We start from the raw sequence: 15,242 nt of genomic DNA on the forward strand, positions 1-15,242 counted from the left end.
CATGTTCACCAGGGGTTTGATGCCACAGCAAGCTTAATTCATGTGAGGAAGAAACGAGCAAGGCGGTGCAGTAGTTAACACGCTGGGCTCGCATTCCGGAGATCACATTTTATATGTCTGTCCAATGAGTTGTTACCACATGTTGTGGTTTCTGTAGTTTTTTGTATTTCGAGTTACAGGTTTCTTTTCGCAGTTTGTTGTCTGCAACCATAGAGAACTTAATGCAGAAACTTACTTACACCGAAAATTTACGACTGTGGAAACTGAATTATTTAAACTTGGACCATACCACTGTTTACAAGATAGAATTCATTAAGATCTCTGTGATGACAAACAGTGAGAAAAACAGCTACAATGCAAAATACAGAAAACCGCAGCAACCACAGCATGTAGTGACAAGTTTTCAAATTTGCGAATACTTTTCTTAAAAACTAAAATTTTACATGTACAGAAAGCAGTTTTCCAGTTATTTAATAAAAAGGAAATAATAACCCCCTCATGCTATAACTTCATTGAAACATGGCAGAGTAAAAGGAAGAAACGTTCTGGCTGATGTAATAGCTTTTCATATTTTCATATGGGTTCACTGTAGTTTAGATACACCGAACGAAAGTGGTGTATCACGACCACATGTTTTCCCTGTCAAGTATGCATACTGTTGCATTCGAAAGTGTATTAATCACTTCGTTGAAACTCTGCATTTTGACTTGGTGGACGAATAGGGGAAGAACGTAGCCAATACAGCGACTTTTATTTTGGGATCTATGGATTTCTAAGTATTTTTTGTGTTAACATATATTGTTTCCAAGTAATTTTCAGCTTTCTGCACGATAATACCTCATCTGTGACTGTGTGAATCTGGTGGACAAAATTGTCTGTTTCACGGTATTCTTTGTTGAGCTACTTGCGCTTCTGCAGTTTTATCTTTAACGTTCAAATATCGACTGTACACAAATTCAGAGCTTTAGAAATACACTGAGGCGACAAAAATCATGGGATGCCTCCTAATATCGTGTCGGACTAACTTTCGGCCGGTATGGTGTAGTATCTCCACGTGGCATGAAGTCAGCAAGTCACCACTGGAAGTCCCCTTCGGAAATACTGAGCCATGCTACCTCTTGAACCGTCCATAGTTGCTAAAGTGTTGTGGCGCAGGATTTTGTGCACAAACTGACCTCTCGATTATGTCCCACAAATATTCGATGGGATTCATGTCGGACAATCTTGGTGGCCAAATCATTCGCTCCTACTGTCCAGGACGTTCTTCAGACCAATTGCGAATAATTGTGGTCCGGTGACATGGCGCATTGTCATGCATAAAAATTCCGTCTTTGTTTGGGAACATGAGTTCTATGAATGACTGCGGATGGTCTCGAAGTAGGCAAAGACAACCATTTCGAATCAATGATCAGTTAAATTGGGCCAGAGGACTCATTCCATTCCATGCATACACAGCCCGCACCATTACGAAGCTACCACCAGCGTGGACAGTGCTTTGTTGATAACTTGGTGAAACATCCCCTTAGAACAATTTTACATGACTGTCCTTAAACTGACACACAATATTTTTAGCGCAACGCAATCTGACTTTCAATAATCCCTACAAAGGAATGGCCCTGACTAACATTAACCTATACCTTTCACAAATCACTTACCTCACAAAAATCTTCGTTACTCGAACTACTGCAATACAGCGAGCGTCACTACTGCCAGCTAAATAAAAGATTCAAACTACTGAAGGCACTAACTACTGATAGGCATAGTTAGCAAATGAAAGATTTTAATAGAGAACAAACAATGTATTTACCTTAATAGTGTTGAAAAATCATAATATACATAGCAGTTCATGACATCCATTCTGTACTCAAAAATCCGCCATCTCATTTCCCACATCCACCACTGCTGGCGGCTCACCTCCAACTGCGCAACGCTACGTGCTGTTCACATCCAGCTGCCCAACACTACAATGGCAGACAACAATGCAAACTAGCCACAGACTGCACACAGCACAGCCAGTGATTTTCATACAGAGCGCTACGTGACGTTGCCAATAAGAAAACCTAAACAGCCTACTTACATTGGGTCCATGGCTTTGTAGGATCTGCGCCACCCTCGAACCCTACCATCAGCTCTTATCAATTGAAAAAGGGACTCATCCGACCATTCCACGGTTTTCCAGTTGTCTAGGATGCAACTGATACGGTCACGAGCCCAGGAGAGGCACTGTAGGCCAAAGACACTCACGTCGGTCGTCTGTTACCATAGCTCAATAACGCCAAATTTCTCTGTACTGGCCTAAGTGATACACTTGTCTTACATTCCACATTGTTTTCTACTGTTATTTCACGCCGTGCTACTTGTTTGTTAGCACTGACAACTCTACGCAAACGTTGCTGCTCTCGGTCGTTACGCGAAGGTCGTCGGCCACTACGTTGTCCGTGGTGAGAGTTAATGCTTGAAATTTTGCATTCTCGGCACGCTCTTGACGCTGTGGATCTCGGAATATTGAATTCCACAACGAATTCCGAAACGGAATGTCCCACGCGTCTAGCTCCAATTACCATTCCGCGTTCAAAGTCTGTTAATTCCCGTCGTGCGGCCATAACCACATCAGAAACCTTTTCACAAGAATCACCTAAGTCTTAATGACATCTCCGCCAATGCACTGCCTTTTTATACCTCGTGTACGCGATGCTACCACTATCTGTTTATGTGCATATTGCTATCCCGTGACTTCAGTATAAATGACCATGATGGTTGTTAGAATAGAAAATACTTTTATTGGTTTTAGTAGTTCGGACTGGGATACTTTCGCTCGCAGTATTAAATCTTGATGTCGTTGCTAGAAGTATTACATCAGTGCTAGGGAAGATGCTGGCTGTAGCTGGGGAATGTGTAAGATGACTCTATATCTCTTACACTGTGGCTGCCTGAAGCTATAGGAGCTTATGTTCGTTTATCTGTTATGTTCTTGTACAGATTCGTGTTCGTTATTAGGAAACGCATTAGCGAAACCCTCTCTAGCGGTGTTGGTAAGCTTTCACGTATAGTTTATTGTGAAATTCGAGTTAACCGAAACTCAAATGTTTACGAGTAACTTGTTTTGACGGCACTTGCCTAAGTAGCAATGTGTTAATAAGCGCGGCTAGTGCTGCACAGATTGGCGAACTGCCCCGGGCGAGATAAGGCGGCGTGGAGCGTTAGCGCCGGTTATGGCACGGCGAGAGCGCCCGTTGACAATATTCCGGCACGAGAGCTGCGCTTCCTGTCCCTCACAAGGGCACTCCACAGAGTTTCTTACTCTTCACAGCCACTTCATTCGCCACGCTCTCATTTCGTTTGACTCCTCTGAAAATTGTTTCATCTTCAGCCTTACTCGTTGCTTTTTGCGCCAACTATGACTAACAAGTACAGGGTTCTTATTTGATGAATTAAAGTGAGTCGACGCTTGTGGAGAACATTGTCAAATTAAAATTCAACCCGCACAACCAACTTCTTATAACACGACCTGCTATTCTTGCACGGAAACCAATGAAATGGAAAGCTTAAAGACTAAAAAATGCATATTGGTAGGTAACTACGAAATGTGTCTTGTGGACTGTAATTTTTAAAATATTTCTCCACTTTCAAGTGTTTTCTTTACATTTGTATTCAGACAGCTTCAGCGCACCAGACAATTTATTAAGAGATTTTCTTTGATCCAGGATCAGTATTTTGTAGTTTTCAGAAAATGGCGAGAACTTGAAAGGTGCCTGTTGTCAGGCACCTTTCGTGCCGTGTATTTGTGTGCGCGTCGATAGACACGTGTCTGCACTAAACATCTCTAGTTGACGATCCGTCTGCTGGAGTAATATATCCGGGTGGGAACTAAGTTAGTCTCAGCAAGTCGTGCGAGCTTTGTCGGGATTAAGCCCATAGGGAATCTTGGCTGCAGAATTAGTTAGCAAGATCCCGCAGCATTCGGACAAAGACACACTCTTGGCTTGCGCCTGCTGCCGTGACGTCGACGTACCAATTCCACTTAGTAGTGTAGACGCTTTGCATCGTGATAGTGAACTGGGCATATTCAACTGACTTCTTTCTGGATTATGCTGAGATGATTGCTAGATTGCTCACTTGTGTTGCTCTTACGTGATTATACATTATGTGGTTTTCCAGATTATACAGCATTAGGTTTCTTTCCAAGATACGTATTGCAGTCGAGTTGATCGTTAGAAATATAAGGTCTTCGTTCGCACATTCAGCTTTTCAGAACACGTGGAATCAGTATACCATTTTATCTTAATTATTCAAAGATGCGAGTACCTTATATCATTGCTCTTCCACTCATCAAATAATATTTCGGCAATAATGCTAATATGTGCCGATTTTCTTTTGTCTGTTGTATCCGGATGGTAACACAAACGCACATGGTCCATAGAATTGAATTTTTATATGAAATATGATATCTTTTATCCAAGTACCGAATATTATATTATGTGTGCACATAATTAAAGAGTTCACGATCTTATTTCGATTCCCCTAGCTCTGTGTTCACGTTAAATCTTCCACGTGTTCCATACCTCCACATACCTCCACATGCCTTCACTTATGAACAACTTTTTCGAAAGTACTACACTCATTTTAACTGCATTTAATATCGTGAGGGAATAACCGCCCTCACGCGGAGATTACAGTTATATTAAATAAAGTTATCAGCTTTACAGGTACGTTTATGACGATGTTTAACTACGAGACACAGCCAACAAAGACGGCTACATCGAGATGATTTCTGCTACTACATAGCTCAGATTTTTCAATTTTTTTATGTGTAGTGGGGCATAGAGCTCCAAAAATTTGCGCTGCATGATTTGTTTCTATAAGATGTCATACTTATTAACTTCATGAAGTCTGTTGTAAGGATTATATAGGTTGGTACTTAGGTTCGTAGCGTTTCTGTTTCGCAGGTTGCTATTCCGGTTGCCATGGATTTTTTATCGAGTGTCATTTCTTATTTGTAGCTCACTGTTGCTATTTGAGTTTACATATTGTCATTTTGTCATTTGGAGACAGTGAGTAGAGCTGTTGACGCCAGAAAATGGAGTGCCAAGCGTAGAAATCGGAACATTTCTGACATATTCTTCTGTTTGAGTTCATCAGAGGGCGACAGCAGTGGAAACAGCACGAAATGTTTGTACCGTGCACAGGGTAATTAGATTGGACAGAACACGGCAAGACTCTGGTTTTTTCGTTTTAAGTAAGATAGCATTCGCATCAGCGACTCTCCACGTTCAGGAAGAACTCCGGAGTTGGCTGAAGATCTTGCAAACGCGATAATCTACAATGATCCACTTCGGAGAACTCGCGAACTGGCAAACATTATAAGCTGTTAGCATTAAACCATCGTACAACATTTGCATGCTATGGAGAAGGGTCAAAAGCGATTGTATTGGTACCGCATTGTCTGAGCCAAAATCACAAAAATCAGCGGGTGGCCACTTGGGCATCTCTGCTTGCTCATCATCAGTTGGCTCCTGAATAGATCCAACCACTCCTACCCTGTATCGCTACTGGTGACGATAAATGGTTTATTTGCGCTAACGTAAGGTAAAGGAAGGAATTGGTGACCTCAAACCGAGCAGCATCTCCCCGTACAAAGACCTGGACGCATCCACTAAAGATAATCTTATGCACCTTGTGGAACAGCTACGGTGTGGTGTACTATGAATTGCTTCCCCGAGATGCAGCTATCACTGCTGACATTTACTGTCAAGAGCTGAGACGTCTTGCAGACGCATTTCTAGAACAGTGACCAGGAAGACCGCGTGAAGTGATACTACTCTACGATAACGAGTGTCGACATTCTAGCAGACTGCCAAAAACCGCTATATAGAAGTTTGGTTAGGAAGTCGTACCGCACCCACCATTTTCACCCTCTGGCGCCCACAGATTTTCACCTTTTACGCTCTCTATCGAACAGTTTTCAAGGAACTTCCTTTCTGGATGAAAATGGGCTCCGAACAAGGCTCAACGAGTTCTTCGCCTCAAAACCACGTTATTCTTACAGTCGTGGATTCGAGAAGTTATCCCAGCGTTTGTAAGATGGAAAAAAAACTCATGAAATCATGCAATTCTGGATGTATTTTCAAATAATTGGGGCAAAAAATTTCTTTTTGTATTACAGTTCCTGTCCTGCGTTATGTAGAAGTAAGTCCGGAGGTGCAAATTGGAGCGCCGTCAGTTTCATTACCAGTTCCTCTCAGAGAAATAACACAAAATGGTTCAAATGGCTCTGAGCACTATGGGACTTAGCTACTGTGGTCATCAGTCCCCTAGAACTTAGAACTACTTAAACCTAACTAACCTAAGGACATCACACAGATCCATGCCCGAGGCAGGATTCGAACCTGCGACCGTAGCGGTCACGCGGTTCCAGACTGTAGCGCCTAGAACCGCACGGCCACCCCGGCCGGCAGAAATAACACAACTAAGCAGCAGCAATACTGGTCATTGCACGATTTTATACCGAGTACTATTTTAACATCGGGTTTATAATTACAAGTAATTGGAAAAATGCGAGGTTCATTTCCATTTTCAACGTGGCTCTTTAGAAAAAATTCGCGTAAATATAACCCTATATCACTGACGTGAATACGTTGTAGAATTACTTAATACATTTTAAGTTCGCGTTTTATGATCTTTTTGGAGACCGAAAAGCTCTTTTGTAGAATACAACTTGGTTTCAGCAAACAGCGATCTTATGACACTTAGATCACTTTGCTCGTCGATTACTTCTGTAAAGCAGTAGGGAACGGTGGCCAGATTGTTGCCGTGCTCATTGAATTCCTAAAATGCTCGATACAGTGTTACGTCTTTACGTACTTAAGAAAAAGAGAGATTTTCGGATTACCAAGGAAGCTATGAGAGTGAACTGACTTCCCAACCACTGAATTCAGCAAGTTTTTCTCAACTGGGTGAAGTGAAGTGGGCTCGGGATTTGATAGTTGCATACAGTGAAATCGCAACGCCGAGAAACTGCGATAAAATGTAGGAAGGCATTTGGCGGAAGCACAGACAATTGACTTATTTGAATTACTTCCTTTGGCCCCTTTAGGGACGTAGATCATCCAGGAGAACTCGCCGCCCACCTATGTCTTTGGCTATTTCCCTCAGTTCCGACCAGGTCTTGCCAACTCTCCTTGCTTCGCCTTCAATCGTCCTCTTCCAAGCAGTTCTTTGTATGCCTCACTTCCTTGTTCCATAGCGATTCCATTCCAATGCCTTCGACTCGATTGCTAAGTCAGACTTCATATCTACTTCCTCTTACGAATCTAGTCTTCTGTACATATATGCTTCATTTTCCTCCAGCTCTCTGCATTGCTTTGTATAAGCTGGCCACCAGACACTCATGATGCGACAGAGACACCTATTTGGAAGCTCTGTAACTGTGATGCTATATTTTTGAGTACATTCCAACTTTCACTGAAGTGTAGAAGTACAGCCTTAAAGTTTGTATTAAAAATAAGAATATTTGTTTCGCACGTGATGTTTTTGTTTCGCTAGTCGGATATATCTGTATAAAGCCAGCATTTGTCTTCTTTATGCGGTTCTTCCCTTCTATAGCTCCACCATCTTCTGTTACCACTCTTCAAATGGTTCAAATGGCTCTGAGCACTATGCGACTTAACTTCTGACGTCATCAGTCGCCTATGACTTAGAACTAATTAAACCTAACTAACCTAAGGACATCACACACATCCATGCCCGAGGCAGGATTCGAACCTGCGACCATAGCGGTCGCACGGTCCCAGACTGTAGCGCCTAGAACCGCACGGCCACTCCGGCCGGCTGTTACCACTCTACCCAGGTACATGAATGCACATTTGTAGCCGACATACAAATCTTTAATGATGCACTGAGACAAAGAAAAAACGACGCACTTCAAAGGAGTTATGGAAACTGGTCACAAATTGATATTTATACAGTTTTCGACAGAAAATGTAAAATTGTGAAGTTTGGCAGCGCAGTTTCACCGAGCAGCTGGAAAGAATAGTAAACAGTGTACATGTCCATACCACAGCATAAAGCCTTTGCGAATTTTATTCCGTGTACTCAGCTGGATAGTAACTGTGCCTCGCATACAGGCTCGTGCACAGTGTACGTAGATGTCAGCATTTGAGAGAGGACTTGTAATTGGTCTCAAAGGAACCGGTGCCTATAGTCATCGAATCGCTCCACATTTGAATAGGAGTGGTGCCACAACTCGACGATGTTGGCAGGAATACGTGAACCGTGGCCGTACACAGCGTCAAAATGGAAGCGGTCGACCCAGAGCGACGAAAGAATGAGAGGACCGAGCAATCGTCAGAGAGGCACTCAGGGCCCCGGATTCATCGATCCGATGTGCAACTGGTGCTTCAGTGACCACGAAAGGGAGCTGTGCTCACGGCAGCCCTTGACCTCTGTATACCAACAAGCCCGTTTGCAGTGGAGACGGACAAATTCGGCCAGAAATCTCATGGACTGGAGTAGAACTGTATTTAGTGATGAGTCCCGCTTCGATTTGAGTCCCGATGACCAGTGAAGACGTGTCTGGAGACGCCCCTGCCAGCGCTGGGATACCAACCTGACTGTCGCCCGCCATACGGCCCGAAAGCCAGGAATGATGATCTGGGGTGCCATTTCGTTTCATAGCACAACCCCTTTGGATATGATCCGTGGCACATTTACAGCACAACGGTGCGTCAACGATATTTACGCCCCGTTTTGTTGCCCTTTATGGCAAGCCATCCTGGACTAACATTTCGACAGGATAATGCCCGCCCGAAGACGGTTAGGGCTTCTACTGCTTGTCTTCGCGTTTGCCAAATCCTAGCTTGGCCAACAAGGCCGTCAGATCTGTCCCCAATTGAGAACGTTTGGAGCATAATCGGCAGGGCTTCCAATCTTCTCGGGATTTTAACGATGTAATGTGCCAGTTGGACAGAATTAGGCACGATATCCTTCAGGAGGATATCTAAGAACTTTGTCAGTCAATGCCAAGCCGAATAACTGCTTGCATAAGGGCTAGGGGTAGACCAATCCGTTATTAACATGACCGATTTGTGAATAACTTTCTCTTCAATAAATCGTCGAATTTTTCTAATATTACAATCATTTGTTTGTCTGTGCATATACGTCACGTCCATCTACTTCCGTCCCATTCGGAAATTCCTTCGTGTTGCGTCAATTTTTTTGAGTGTATTTAGGATTTTCTGTGATATATTATACTTCCGCAACATCTGCCATAGCACTTGATGTTTCACAGAATCGAAGGCCTTTTTAAAATCAACGAATCGCAGGTACATTGTTGCCAGGAATTCTTTACTTACTAAGATGATGCTAAGAGTATTAGTAATATCAATTGCGTTGTGCCTGAAACCGGCCTGTTCTTTACACAATCAGTTTCAAGTGAATATTTAATTCTGTTTTAGATACTCCTGGCGAGGACCTTACTGGGCACGGACAGCAATGTAATTCCACTCCAACTGTTAAAATATCACAAATTTCCCTTTTTGGAGGGTTTCCGCCAACCCATTTTTCCACTCCTATGGATGTTCCTCTTTGAGCCAAATTTGCTACAAGAGGTTGAACCTTTTGATAGTAATTTCTATATTGACTTTTAAGAGCTCAGTTGCTGCGTTGTCTGTACCTGGAGTCTTTGCAGTTTTTAGGCTTTTCTAAGTAATCCTAGTTTTGTCCACTGTGTAACAACGAAGATTTATTTCTTGAGCCGCGTCGACTTCCTATGGAACATCCCTTACCTCTTCCTCTTTATCGCTCCTCTTTAATAGTTCCTTGAAATGCTCATCCTGTCTTTGCAACTGTGGCTGTTGAGTCGTAAATCATCACCCCATCATTTCTGGTCTTTCACCTATAACACTCTTCATCGACAGGCGTTTGGTGATATTGTACAGCTCCCTTATGTTGTCCTGTCTGAAGGTGTGGGAGACAAGACGATCGGCCCAGCATCCAAGCTTGTAGCTTAGAATTTCGAAGCCTCACTAAAAATATTTAAAAACTCTACTGTCTCTCCCTCTCCCGGTGAGTGGTACCTGCATTTTTTTTTCCATTTTCAAGCGAATTAAGTTTTAAAAGAATGCCTTAATAATAGAGTAATGGTCACATATTTGTCTAAGCCAGGCTGGTCCAGCTCGTCGGCTCCGTTGTGAGCTGCGGAGCGCTCCCTGCTCCAGGGAGCCGTGTCGCTCGCTGTGACCATCCAAGTGGGCCCGCACGCCGGCAGGTGGCACGGCAGGCTGAGGCAGGCGGCAAGGCAAGCGTTTTGATGTGCCAGTTGCGTCTTACAAGATCGACAACCTCATACTTTTAGCTCCTAAGACGTGGTGACATGCTACACCAGGAAATACGATGTTCAGGAAATAAATAAGAAACAACTGTTTTATAAGAAATTGCATACTAAATTTATTGGGCCTCTGTAGCTTGACTTTTCTTTTCATTACAAGATCGAAAATATCAGGCGTCAAAGTGTTCACAGCGGTAATGCAGAGGATGGCCTTCATTGTTGCATCCTTACTTTTTACTCTTTTCATTGCTGAGCTGCTCACAACAATACATAGATCCAAACATGCCCATGATCTGAGCAGCATTGTTGTGAAGCTTGGGAAATGTTTTTTGCTGTAATGAACGATACCATCATGACAAATCCAACGTGTTGTAGCACCTGTCTTTCAACAAAGTTGAATTTTGCTAATCATTAATCTCCAAATGAAGTGATGATGACAAGTCATCCGGGGAAACTGAAAAAGGAATGCTGAACACCTTAAGTTCCATTTCCAAACTAGCGAGGTCTCGGAATCGTGTTTCAAACGACGTGATGAGCTGCTTTAACTTTGCTTGGTAATCGCCGAAAGTAGTACCTTCAGGTAGTTTTAAAGAAGCAAGACGACTGAAGAACGTTAAATGTCCATTATTCATATGCCTCTCAAATAAACGTAACTTTTGCATGAACGCTTTGATCTGGTCGTGCATGTCAACTATTAGCTGCCCTTTGCCCTGCAATGACAGATTTACATTATTTAGATGCATAGTTATGTCAGCTAGGAACGCCAGCTCTGATATCCATTTTATATCTTTCAGAAAACGCATTTCTTCCCCTTTCATTTCGAGAAAAAGGGTTATTTCCTCACGAATGGCAAAGAAAACATCAAGAAATTTTCCCCGACTCAGCCAACGAACTGTACCGTGGTAAGGTATATCCCCATACTCCGCTTCCATATCTTTCAGGAATCCTTTGAATTGGCGATAAGTCATACCGTGACGCCGCACAAAATTCACACACTTCACGACATCTTTCATTACGCCACCTAGCTCTATTGTTTCAGCGCACAGTGCCTCTTGGTGAATAAAACAATGAAGAGTCAAAATGTCTTTCCCGAATTCGTCCCTGAGTTTATTTTTCAAACGAGAAGCATAACCTTGGTGACACCCGATCGTTTGTGGTGCACTGTCTGTCGCTACAGAATGGAGCTTATCCCACAGCAAATTCATATTGTCCACTGATTCACAAACAGCTTCAAAAATGTCACGTCCTGTTGCGGTGTAATCGAGTGGTACCACATCCAAGAGTTCTTCAGTTACTTGCAGCTCCACGCACAAAAACTGCAAGCTGAGCACAGTCCGATATGTCGGTGCTTTCGTCAAGCACTAGCGAAAATGCAACAAAGCTCTCCGCCTTTTTCCTGAGCTGTGTCTCTAAATCCGCTGCCATGTCTGGGATTCGACGGGACATTGTTTGCTTCGACAGGCAAACCCCTTCAATTGCCTGCACCTCCCTTGGAAACAAACATTCTGCAACGGCTACCATGCACGATTTTACGAGTGGTCCCACCGAAAACGGCTTGCCACTCGTCGCAATGATGTGAGCCACCCTGCAGCTTGCTCGAATTGCAGACTCAGTAGTGTTTTCTCCGCTCTCATTCACCTGAAAATTATAAACGCATTACAGATCACGAACTATGTTGCATGTTTTGATACCCTCCGTATTACGAAACCGTTTTTAAACTTAACGTCTCCTGGTATGTCGTTCTTAAGCCTGGCCACCAGTTCCCTGTGTGGAACGCCTTCTACCTGATCGTAGTGCGCTGCGTGAAGACGTGTATAATGTCGTTGTATATTGTACCTCTTCGCAGAATTAATTACTTTATGACATACAAGACATTGCGGACGACCATCCCTCTCAATGAGTAGAAAGGTATCCTCCAATAGAGGTACAGGGCTCCTGCGGCTAATCATAGCTGTCATTGAACACGGATTATTGCGTCAGTTGCGGCTGCATGCGGCCAGGGGGCAGTGAGTTCGCTTTCCCCCTCCACGCGGGCTCCGAGCTGCCGCAGTGAGCGCTCCGGAGCGTTCCGGCTCCCTGGAGCTCGGTTGGAACACCCTGGTCTAAGCAGTGGGACTGTTTGATGCTACGACGTTTTTCCTCATAGTGTCCTCTAGACGTATTGCCAAACGAATTTAATTTATTTTATGCAGAGTTACACGCGATCTCGACGGCGCTGAGGCACTAAAGATGTACTCAGGTTGCGGAATTCGTCGTCTTTTCCGACGCAAAAATAAAAGCCCTTCGCTCTATACAGCGCTTGTATCCAGAAAATCCACAACACGCTTCTACAACTACTAAGGCTGGAGGTCTCACGTCATAATACACGGAAGTGAATTAGCAGGTGTGGAAGCTAAAGAAGCAAGTACTGAAACCCCTGTGGCTGTATCCTCCTCCATGTCATCACCTAGCTGTTGAGGAAGAGTATCACATGTCAGTGGGAAAAAGGAGTGGCTGGAAGTGACGGACAGTAAACTGCGGCTCGTAAAGTCAACTACTCGACCGTGGCATCACTCAGACGAGATGAGGTCCTTCTCGGATAAGCCACAGTTGATGACGTCCTGCTCCGGCGACTGCGGCCCGGCGTGCGGCGTAATCAGTACGTTTTATGTTCTGACAAGAGAACAGAAGCTGCTTTACCTGAGCATCTGCCCTGTGCTTCAGTGTACGGTGAGACGATTCTGGCACTAATATGAAGATTATATCAAATGTCCGACTGCCTCCCCAAACTATTAGGAGTTCGAAATGTGTTTTCGGTATTAGCTAATCCATTTCTTTCTTCCTTCTTTTTCAGTCGGCTAGTCACAGTAAACTGAATTTCTACTTTAGCCTCATATTTCATTATATCGACACGTAATTAACGCTTTAGTATAACGAGGATGCTAACAGGTTTTACGGTTCATGTGACAGTGTGCATGTGAAAGTGAATCTGAGTAAAAATGGGAGGGAGTGAGCACGATTTTAGCAGAGTTGATATTCCATGTTCTTTTAATCCTTCAAATATTTTAACCATTACTTTTTCAGGGTCTCTAATAACACCACCGTTAAACAGTGAACGCACATCCCCCCCCCACACACACACACATACACACACACGCAAACGCACATCACACACAAAAACCTGAAGTAAGCTTTAAGCTTTTATCAAAAGCTGCAAAGTCTAATGTAAATATGAAAAATGTCGGAGAAGCTAGCTTACAAATGCTGTATTGCACAGGACCAGAGTGATCAGTACCGCTTCGTCACAAGACAGTAATTCGGTTTACATGTCATACCTATCCTGTATGAACTGAGACCACGTGAAGAGTGGAAATGGAAACACTTCTTACAAAACACGCAGTGTTCTCAGTTTTCCTTTACACGTCCGTGACTTGTTCAGAGTGTCAAATCATCGTAAAAGCATTTCAAACATTCATTACTAGATGGTGCATGGCTGATCGGCCAAGCAGTGCTTCTCCCTGGAGTTCCAAATGCCATGCGTCAAGATATCCTACATTTTGCCAAGGATTGGTCTGAATAGATAACACACAAGTATTTAGTGAGTGGTCGCAGCTTTTTCAGCTACTACAGAGATTTTTCAATCACGGAGAGACGAAGAAAGGTGGGCAACGCCTTTGTGTCGCGAAATTTATGCAATACTGCTGAGTCAGTTACAGTTATGTACTAATTCCATGTAATTCCAACTGACTTCTTTGATTTTAAAGCTGCTGCTGAAACATTGTTGTTAATACAGGCGTTTGAGATCTCCAGACACAATATGATTGGATCCAGCTATTACAAATTCTTACCCTGAACCAGAAGCATGGAAAAATACCAATGTATTCAAAAGGGGAATGACCATGGCAGATGTATAACATGCTGTCTTCATCTGAAAGACCAGACAACGCAGAAAGAACTGTTGACGATGATGCTGTTTCTTCCTCAAGAGCACAGGGACTTTTACAGTATTTGCAACGTCTTATGCCAAGAATGTAGTTGTGTAAGTAAGAAACAAACGTCAGTGCTGAGAGACTCTCTCTTTAATTTGATTTTGTTATTATTTGGTAAAAAAAAATTTAAAAATGAGAAAGGTATTTTGTTGAGTACAACTCTACTAGTTAAAGTATTACTGTTGTATTTCTGTACTACTATTATCAAAAGAAACACTTACGTTCTCAGTATTAATGGCACTTGGAATAAAAGCTTTCTTATTGGCACTTAGAACCAGTTAGTTTCCTGGTATGGCACTTAGGGCGTTCTTAACAAAATTATTGGTCTTCTAATTTCTCTCATTATTTTTGGCAGTGATGAGGTGATCAGCATAATTCTGTTATGTCAGAACACCTTCTCAATTCCTGGATACAAATAAGTTAAGTACAAAAGGAAATAATTTGTTTTTGATTCTCCTGACAAAAATGTGTGATTCGACACCTAGAACGTTCTCTGTTTCCAGTATTCATATGTCCTTTCTCCAATAACGCTGACTTTTTTTTAGCTGTTGCAACAAATGTGGTCTCTATCGGCATTAAATATACAATCTGCCATAGTTACAACTGTGCTCGTTGGTTGGTTGGTTCATTCAGGGGAGAGGACAAAACAGCGAGGTCATCGGTCCCATTGGATTAGTGAAGAATGGGGAAGGAAGTCGCTCGTGCCCTTTCAAAGAAACTATCCCGGCGTTTCCCTGAAGCGATGTAGGGAAATTACGGAAAACCTAAATCAGGATAGCCGGACGTAGGGTTGAACCGTCGCCCTCCCGAGTGCAGTGTGCTAACCACTTCGTCACCTCGCTCGGTAACTTCGCTCGTTTTGGGCAGTAGCAAATTAGCGAACAGCTCTTGTTTTGAATGCGTGTATGTGAAAAAGTACAAAATCGAGCCTTACATGAGTGTGTAATTGT

The 15,242-nt window shown here is 43.1% G+C and overlaps 1 protein-coding gene across 1 annotated transcript in view; it reads left to right on the plus strand.

Moving 5' to 3' along the window:
• Nucleotides 1-15,242, plus strand: part of LOC126184491 (uncharacterized) — a 1,094,025-nt gene that overhangs the window by 456,651 nt on the left and 622,132 nt on the right. The gene's annotated exons all lie outside the window — the stretch shown is intronic.

The sequence above is a fragment of the Schistocerca cancellata genome, chromosome 4, assembly GCF_023864275.1.
Source record: "Schistocerca cancellata isolate TAMUIC-IGC-003103 chromosome 4, iqSchCanc2.1, whole genome shotgun sequence".
In the NCBI taxonomy this organism is placed as follows: domain Eukaryota; kingdom Metazoa; phylum Arthropoda; class Insecta; order Orthoptera; family Acrididae; genus Schistocerca; species Schistocerca cancellata.